Raw genomic sequence first — 10,449 nt, forward strand, 5'->3', positions numbered from 1 at the left:
TCCCAGGTTCTCATTTCCCAGTCTGTCCATACATACAGGGTTGCCCATCCCAGGTGCAGAATCCAGCACTTTCCTTTGTTGAATTTCATGTGGTTGGTGATTGCTGAGTTGCTGAATTTGTTGAGGTCTCTCTGTAGGGCCTCCAGGCCTTTGAAGGAGTCAACAGCTCCTCCCAGATTTGTACTGTCTGTAAATTTGTTTAGTATCACTTCCAGTCCTGTGCCCAGCTCATTGATGATGTTGCCAAGCACAGGGATGAGGGTGGAGCCTTGAGAACCACACTAGTGGCAGGTCTCCAGTCTGGTGTCACCCCCTTCACCATAACCCTTTGCACCTGACCTGGGAGCCAGTTGCTCACCCATCACATGATGTGTTTGTCCAGCTGTGTGCTGGACAATTTATCCAGAAAGATACTATGAGGAAAAGTTTTGAAAACTTTGCTAATTATAACCAGTAAGGCCTTTCTGTCCTGGCTCTTGTGTGGGAGCAACATAGGACACGCTCTTTGCTGGAGGTGGTATCCTTATTTCATTGATGGGCTCCTCAAAGAAAGTGACACTACTTTTCCATAGGAAGGAAAGCACATAGCCCCAGTTTCAGGTGCAGATGGAAGGCTGCCAAGGGAGGTTATAAACAGTATTTCACTGTCATCATTTCCTTTTCATCCAAAACACCCTGGTGATTAGCAATGCATTCTTACTTCCAGTATGAATTTATTCATGTCCTGCTTATTCTTCTAGTACCAATATTGCCCTGTAGTTTGCTGCAAGAGAATAACGTAAGAGAGTAATTTGATCCTCTCCATGATTTCATTTCACTCCCCTAACAGTCTTGGTCTCCCACTGCAGGATAGATAGCCATTCTGTTTGCTCAAATCATCCTAAAGTCACTTTTACTTACGTTTTCGCAGATGTTGCAGTTTCTACCCTGTGTGCATAGTGCTTAATATATGCATGGTTTTATCCATCTGACCATCCAGATACATATGCTCACTAAGGGTTTTTAAAACAACATTTTCTTTGAGTTATGAGTGCTGATGGAAACTTTTTCAAAGGAAACAGATGATTCTGCTTTAGAGAGTAGGACAATTAGCAGATAACGTACACTAAAGAAATGTTTGTGCTTTCCAGATCTTCCTGGTGAACTCTGTCAGGAGCACATAGTTACATACCAAATGGTTTTTAGATTATTGCCAGCTAAATACAGTTAAGTTCCATGTGGATGCCAGACAGTGACAGAAATGGCAGCAGTGCTCCTTGTGTGATGTGGTCTTATGTTTAGCTTTAAAGGGCAGCACAACTGGTTTGTCCAGTCAGGGTGCCAAACATAATAATAGTTTTATTACTGGCCCCGTTATTAAAGAGCTCTTCTGAAAAGAAGCTGTTCTGCAAGTCCACAAAGGGGTCAAATTTTGTAATGAAAATATAATTTCTGTCAATGGCCCAGCTGTGTTTTCAGAAGCACACAAGCTATATTCTGGCTACTCAGCAATGCCCAGGGACCATTCTAGCTACTGATACTGACAGGTTCATTATGCTTATCCTATGGGTCAGCTGTAGTAATTTCCATTAAAAATTCCCACTTCTTTTATGTATTTTTCTTTGATTCTGTTTTTGATAAGCATACTTTCAGTTGTTTTAAATTACTATCTAGACCTTGAAAAACAGTTCCCTTAGATAAACATTCTTATACCCTTTCTGAATATATTCCTTAGCCTATTTTCCTTTAACTTACTATTTTCTCCTGTCTTTTCCGAGTTAAAGAAAAAAAAATCAGACTTTCCTGTATTAACTGCAAGGTACTGTGAATACTCTTTTTTGAAACTTTCTTTTCCAATTCCATGTTCATTTTCGTGTTTTTCTTTTGTTGTTGTTGTTTTGTTTTTGTTTTGGGGGTTTTTGTTTGGTTTTGGGTTTTGTTTGTTTTTTGTTCTGTTTTTGGTTTTTGTTTTTCTTTTTTAAATTAAACTCCTTAAAAGTTAAGGAGCTTTTAAATATTTAATTATTTTTTTTTTGCCATTATATATTTTTAAGGAAAATAATTACACATGAGAGATTCCAGTTTGTGTAGTCTACCTTAGAACAAAGCTTTTTACTACTTACTGGGACGCTAAGTGTGATGTGCCAGGACGGCTATGGACAAAAGATGAGTAATTTTAGTTGTTATCAACATGACTGTAAATGGATTAAGCAGGTTATCATGAGTAAAGCTAACCAAGAACTTTTATACATACACAGTGCACACATTTCTGTAACTGCCCTGAGTGAAGCTGTGTGAAACATGAAGCGAGGAATGCGTACTAAGATAGCAGCAAGGAGCTATGCTTGCCATTCCCCTCTCTCATGGGCAGCTCTTTTACAGTTACTTCCATGGCTCCCCTGGAAATGAGATATTTCTACATGGCTTGACAGATTTGAACAGTCCAGTCTTCCAGATGGGTGAAGGAGTCTTAACTAGATGTCCTGGTAATTATGGTAATTATAGTGGCACAGGATTTTATAAGGTCATGATGTGTAATCTGAATCGTGTTTTTCTGCAGGAGTGAAAGAATATAGATGCAAATATATCCAAGTCTAACACAGAAATGTACATTTATTTACATTTAAAAATAACCTACTATCTCCTTCCTCTCGTGTTCTCACATTTTACACATTTATACTGGTACTTAATTCATTTGCATTTTTAAAGAATTCCAGTGATTACATCTGGATATAGAGAAGCTCAGAAATTCTGTAAGTTTCCCTTGCAGTTATCTTGAACTCCAAATTAAATGTTTTATGTCATCTTCACAAATGTAAAAGTAGCTTATCCAGCAATTTATAGTGTAAACTAGAAATTTTGATAGCAATTGTGGATGCAATACAGAAATCTATTGTGTACAAATTAAAAGCTCAAATGTGCAGCAGAGCAAAGTACTTGTGCAGAGGGCAAAGAAAATGGGGATGACAGGATGAATAAATTCACTTAAACTTGTTCTTCTGTTCTGAGCTGATTAAGGTGTTCTGAATGTCTAAGGTTAATGCCAATAATGTGATTCTTTTCCTGGAACCTGCAAAAGGGAATTGCATAATGTTTTTTTTCCTTTTCTTACAATGCCTACTCCATTTATTTCCAGTTGCATTTCTCACAAACAGAGTACTGAGATTTTCTACTTTTCCTGATATTTTTTTCTGCAATAAACTTTTCCTTCCAGACATTGCATAAGTATTCGAATTGATGCTGTAATTTTACCAGCCTGGCATCTTTTTCATTCCTCCTTAGGCAGAATCTAAAGTCAATAAAATGCACTGACATTTATGGCTCTTCTCCCAGATCTGCCCAGTAGATGCCTGGGCTGTGCAGTGGATGTGGATGGGATATTTGAGGGGGTGGTAGTTACTCCAAGACTATTAGCTGTTTAATCTTCAGCCTGCAGGTTGGAGACAGGATGGCTCAGGCAATTGGTAATGGGATAAAGCTTTTCACCTCTGAATTGCCAACTCTGGGCCAGATTAGTAGAACAGGATATTTCCACCATCTGGCGTCTGGTCACTGACCCACATGAGGGGAATCAGTAGCCACCCCTGCTACTGGTGAAGAGCTTTACATTGAATGCCCCCTCACATACTGTGTGAGAACCACTGCACCACAAACAGCTTCAAAGCTGGACTAAAAATTCCTCTAGGAACTTGATAACCAGGACTCAGCACACTGACAGGAGTGGGGGAAAATTTGCCAGCATGAGCTGTTGGGGGATGCTGTTTCACTGCGATTATTCACTTTAGAGAAAGCTAGTTTTTTAGACAGCAAACTGCTGATGAATCTTGGCTGAAAATAACAACAGCTTGTAAGAAGAGTAACTTGATTTTTCTGTCACGCAGAAAAGCTGAACTTCAAAAGGCAAATATTCACCAATAATATTTCTTGTTGGCATATGATGTCAATATCAAATAGGATGAAAAGGATGGTCTATTCTAACGTATAGAGTTTTTGCAATCTGAGATAGTTTAGCAGATTTAATGCATAAAGAATTATGCATCCCTGTGTCATACTGGAGTTATTTGTAACTAAGCACTTCTGGACACTGCATCCATTTCCTAGCTTAGATATAAGGCCAGGTGTAATTATAGGATCTGTGAACTGGCCTGGTGTCTGAATTTCTGAAGTTTTCTGAAGCAATATTCTGTCTGAATCAAGAAATGCAAGTTAAATAGTACTTGAGAGAGAAAAAAAGCCTCATACTATAATATTAAAAACAGTTCTTATACTAAAACTTGTTATTTTATTTAAATATGGAAATAATAAAGTAATGCTAACCAGTTTAGGGCTTTGCCCAATGTTCCTGAAGCAAAACTAGGTTTCTAGGGTGATCACTGAGAGAAACAGGACGCCTAGGCCTTAATAAAGCGATTTAAGGAAATGTACGAAGAATCCAGTGTCTGATTTGCCGGGCTGCTAACAGGATTTAGTTTTGTTAGCGGCCAGGCGTGTCGCTGTCAGTTCCCGCAGTTCCAGGCGGGCGCACCCGGCGCTGTACTCCCGGGCCAGCAGCCACGGCGGGCCGGCCCAGCAGCAATGGCGGGCAGCCGCTGCTGTCATCTCGCCCCCGCCCGGCAGGGGGCGCGCCCGCGCTGGCCGCCCCCGCCCCGCCTGGCCCGGCCCGGCCCGGCCCGGAGCCGTCATTTCTCAGAGCTGTTTCCAAACGTGATTCGTCAAACCGTGCTCGCTTTGCACGGCTTTGCTGAAAGTACCATTACCTTGCATTTGTGAGTGACTGTTTCATAAAACACCCCAGCCTTTTTATGTCTACTGTTATGGTTATCTTCTCGTTTTATTCATCGTGACCTATGGAGTGCTTGGGCATCATAACCCTTGAATAATTTTTCTTATCCACAACATTCAAGAAACAAACCCTGAATGAATTCTCACTATTAACAGTTTGCAAGGGAAGTAGGCTTTTAAAATAAACAAGCTTGGCTTTGTAAAATGTTGTAACTTAGGGTAGCATAAGGTAAAGACTGGAATTCTTTTTTGTGTGTGTATGGCAAGAATTTTCAGATTTCAGTAACAGACTGTAGTGGCTGTGATCTCGCCTATGGTTTGTACGCCAGGATTTCACTTTCACAGAAGCCATGGAATACATTCTGGGGTACAAAGAAGTTGGCTGAGACATCTCACCTCAAATACATGCTTTTTCTGTTATGTCTTCAATCTCAGAAACATACAGCTCTTTTGGAAAGAATCCTTGTCTCTGCAGACTTAGCTAATTACTAACAATGTTGTAGTGCGTTTTTAAGTTTCTCTTGTGTTCCCCCATTTTATGTATCATTCCCCTTTTGTCCTTGTAAAATGGTTCTTCTCTCCCCAATTTTCCCGCCACAGCTCTCCTGACAGTTATGTTACTATGGTTACCCCTGCCCCCTTCAGTTGTCAATCGCTCAAGTTATGTAACTTCCCCTCCCTTATTTTACCATATAAGTAAGCTTTTCCTCCTCCCTGGGCTCAGTCAATCACCCCCGACTCCTCCCAGCTTTCGAGAACCTTCTTCTCTTTGGGGGATGTAATTGGCTGGGGTCCCGGGGCTCCTCTCTAACCTTGTGTTTATTGGATACGTTTGCATGTCAGTTATGTTGTGCATCTCCCTATATGTTTTCCTATTTGCTGGCAGGGTTTCCCTCCTTTCTCTGCCCCTTGCCTTTAAAACCTCGCTTCTCCCCTTGCTCGAGGCCATTTTGCTGGTCGGTGCCCTCCCTCCGTTGGTACCTGCCATCCTTCAATAAACCGACGTTAACCCCCAGCAAGTGGTCACTCCCTTTTCTCGTCTCGTCCAGCACATATAATCCAGTCCGCGATTCGGCCCAGCCCGAGGCCACGACGCCAAGGGGGGCTGATCTCAGATGCAGCGGAGGCGTCGGCCGTTTCCCCTCTAGCTAGCTGGACTTGGAGCCGCGTACGAATTCGCGCATAACAAACAAATACAGCAAAATCATGTTGCATGCAATTACATCTATTTTAATTAACAATTCTTGTTTCAAAAATTAGTGACTGTGATACCACTTTTTGTGCTGCTGTCTATACATTCATTCTCTTTAATTTAATTTATTTATTTCTCCCTTTAATCCTTCCATGTCCTTAAATCCTTTGGTTCAGCCTAATCCTTCAAATCCTATAATTACTCAAACAAACCATTTTAACCTTGTGGCCTTCCTGGACTCTTGCCTATTGCTTATGACGTGTAGGTCTTGCTTGACTAATGATGTTTACTGCTGCATTTTCTTTCCTAGGAAAATTTCATGCTGCATAGCTCCCATTTGTAGCAGGGCTCAGTGTCACAATATTACTATGAGCATTGTAAAAATAGTAGAGGCTGCCTTCCACTCTTGGACCAATTGCTTCTTTTAGTCAGAATTTATAGTTGACCTTAGTGTAATCCCAAATAATTAATCCCAGTAAAGCCTGGATTTTGATCATTTTGATTTCAAGTAACTATTCTCTTCAAAAGTGTTTTTTTTTCATACTGTGTAAGGTGTATAACCAGTTTTATTCAGGCATCTAAGAATGACAGCACTTGATGATACTATATTCGTTTGCATGAATATTTGTTTAAACACTTAATAAACACATTATATTAATTTCTCTTAGAAGATTCTGAATATTAGGATAAGGATGCTTGTTAATGGTACTTATAATTTTCCCTGGGAGGTATTTTGTAAATAAGTAGTCATACCTTTACTTATTTAATTTATTTTAATTTTTGAAGGAGGAATGAGTGGACCAGGGTCTGACTAAAATTAAAAAGTGATTTTGTTAACAGGGATTATATTAGAAAAGATAATGAAGAACAATTTTATATAATATTATTAAGGGGGAAAGGAAATAAAGGAATGCCAGGAAATTTAGAAAAAGGCTGCAAATTTCAATGACCTACAGTACTGAAAGAAAATGCCCTGTTGACAATGGTGAAAGAAAATGATAATGTCATAAGAGACTGGGTTTTAGAGAGGTCCAAAAATGCAGTGGAGAAAAGCATAAAAAGGCAGAAAGTGACCGAAAAGACCAGAGTGGTATCAAGAAGAGGAGTACCAAATTAAGCACGTGAAAATACAGGAAACAAACACCTGGAATGTGAGTAATAGAAAAATTAGCCAGAAGGAACAAAGGAACTATATATGTGTATCTGTGAATTTTCTGTGTATTTTAAATTATTATTAAATGTTATTGTTCTAGCTGAAAAAACCCACAATCCTGTTTTCAATATTAAGCACCTGTGTTAGCAAAAATTCTAAACTATGAATGTTTTATGTAGTAAGAAAGATACATTTCTTTGGAGATAATGATAAACAGAAGAGTCATGAAATCTGCAATTTTGTTCAGTGCTCAGCTGTTCCAAAGCTGTTGTGGGGGATACACATGCTAATAAAGGGATGTACATTGATAGCTTGAATCCTGCAAGCTCAAACAGAGGGAGACTCTCCTTGTTACAGCCTCTGGCCCTCACCTCTGTGCCTTTTATGTACAGTTAATACATCACCTATTTACCAGGTGTACATGGAGTGACTGTTTTTAATATACACACATTACTTTAAACTGCCTAAACAAACCATGGGAGCATTTATCAAAATATGCTGGGATGACTTTTAGGCACCAGTGACTTGCACATCTGGGCTTGACATAGATTATGGCATCACCGTTTCCAGCATGTCTGTGAAAGAAGTTCTGCCTAGGAAAATAAGAATTCTCCTTATACGGCACAAAAAGGTCAGCTGGAAGCAACAGAATGCCCAGAACTATTTTTTCAATATGATTCCTTGGGAGAATACCTTTACTGGATATTGAATAACCAAGACTAGGCTATTGAAAATAAAACTGGTTCATAATACATTTTTTTAAAATTTAGAATAACCAAACTCCTAAACTCACTTTCCCATCCCACACCAAAAAGGACATAATTGGAGATACAAGAAGGGAGAACAAACATGGGAAGATATAGGATGTGGGAGAAGATTAATTTCTGGAGAAGAGACATTGAAAAGACTTGTATGGTACAATTTGTGGAGGAGACACATAAGTTTGGATTTCCCCCCAGTGGAGTCAATGAGAGCAGAGCTATCTCATGGCAAAGCTTACTAATTGACAAGGAGCATTGAGAAAGACACAATACCCAGCACACATTTCTTGCATTCCTCCAAACAATTAGATGATTAAAGACACTGTAAAGCAGCATTTAAAATTCAGCTGCTATGTCAAAATGACAGGTTTTTTGTGTTTTGGTTTTTTTTGATCAATCTAACACTGTTGGAAAAACAGGGATGTTTCAGGACGTACACAGTTTTTGTGCATGTGGACCAAGTAAACAAATGTCTGTATCAGCTCAGATTAACTGCACAGTTGAGTTCACCTCTGCAGGATGTTACTGAGACAAATAGCACAATATGATGTGATATAACACCAAAAAGCACAGTTAAAAGAGAATGTAAAAATTTTGCAAGTACTTAAAATTTATGGGAAAATATTTTAATTGGTAGTAATGTGACAAAATTGGCACCATCTTAATACTGATGCCAGACCCCTTATTTTCCTCTTTCCTTTAACATTTGTCACTGCTGATAAAAATGCTGTATATTTACTGAAAATAGCCTGGACACTACATTGCTTGACTCTTTAAGAGAATTCATGATGACTGCAATACCATTGAGCTTGCTGTTGCTTGCATGAAATTATTATAGCTGTGAAGAAAAGATGTAAGTGAAATAAATCAATTTAAGGACCAGCCATACATGCTCAAAGTGATCAGTATTGAATCCCTGCAGCCTTTTAGTAATAATAATAATACTAATTATGCACAATGAGCATAGTCTATGTGTTTAATAGTCATTATGAACAATGAGGTAGTCTACCAATTATTAGAGCAACAAAGCACCAGCCTGGTTTCTTCAATTTAGAACTTCTTCTTGATGTTAATCAGGAGTAATGCCTTAAGCAAGCAAGTTCTATGATATTTTCCACTTTTCACTAAATATCAGCTACAGTACCTTAATATGCAGAATCATGTGTGTCTATCCTGCACCTTAATCTTCCTTGATCTCCTTAGGATAAAGTTGCCCTGTCTTCAGAGCTCTTTCATGTTGGTTAGATAAAATCTGCTTGTTATCCAAAAAAAGAAAAAAAACTTTGACAAAGTCAAAGCCATAAAAAGGCATGGCATGCCATCAAGGGCACGGACATGCACCAAAGATACCCCTCTTGATCAGAATGAAGTTGCAAGGTTCCTTTTCCCTTCCCGAAAGGCAAAAGGAATCTTGCAAATCCCAAAAGGAAGGCTTACAAACGCTCTGGAAATGAGACAAGTTCAAATGAAATGCAATAAAAAAAGCAGAGAATCGGGAATTTCAGTGTCTTCAAAAAATAGGCTGTGAGGAAATCAGCTGCATTGCAAAGGACCAAAACATTCCAAAACTAAGCTCACAGATGTTGCAAAAGCAGGGGAAAAAGTCAAGGAGGAAGACACAACTTAGGGGGCAAGATATGAGGGACATGGAATGAATACTTAAAAGAAAGGAACCAAAAAAAGGAGAAAATCTGTGCCAAAGTCAAAGTCATCAAAATGCAGGCAGGCCATACTCCAGCAAGTGCAGGCACATGGAGCAAAGCTTGCCAAAATTGATCCCCCGTGAAGGCCAAAACAGAAATAGGACTTACAAACATGCTGGAATGGAGACACCATGAAAGGAATTGCAATTGGAGGAGAAACAACGAAAATTTGGGAAATTTAGTGACTCTAAGAAAATGGCCCGGGATTATATCAGGTGCAGTAAAAAGGACCAAAACAGGCCAAAACTAAGCTCACAGATGTTGCAAAAGCAGGAGAAAAAGTCAAGGAGGAGGACACAACTTAAGGGGCAAGATATGAGGGACATGGCATGGACACTTCAGAAAAGAACCAAAAAAAGAAAAAAATCTTTCCCACGGGCAAAGCCGTCAAAAGGCACGGCATGCCATCAAGGGCAGGGACATGCACCAAAGATTCCTCTATTGGTCCCCATTGAAATGGGAAGATTCCTTTTCCCTTCCCAAACGGAAATTTCATTTCCATTCGGGAAGGGAAAAGGAATCTTATGAATCCCAAAAGAAAGGCTGACAAACACACTTGAAAGGAGATAGGTTCCAATGAAATGCAATTTAAAAAAGCAGAAAATGGAGAATTTTAGTGTCTTTAAAAAATAGGCTTTGAGGAAATCAGCTGCATAGCAAAGGACCAAAACATTCCAAAACTAAGCTCAGAGATGTTGAAAAGCAGGGGAAAAAGTCAAGGAGGAAGACACAGCTTAGGGGCCAAGATATGAGGGAAATGGCATGAATACTTACATCAAAAAAAAATAAAGAAAAAAATCTTTGCCAAAGTCAAAGCCATCAAAATGCAGGCAGGCCATACACCAGCAAGTGCAGGCACATGCAGGAAAGCTTGCCAAA

This window comes from Melospiza melodia, chromosome 6, assembly GCF_035770615.1.
Source record: "Melospiza melodia melodia isolate bMelMel2 chromosome 6, bMelMel2.pri, whole genome shotgun sequence".
Lineage (NCBI taxonomy): Eukaryota > Metazoa > Chordata > Aves > Passeriformes > Passerellidae > Melospiza > Melospiza melodia.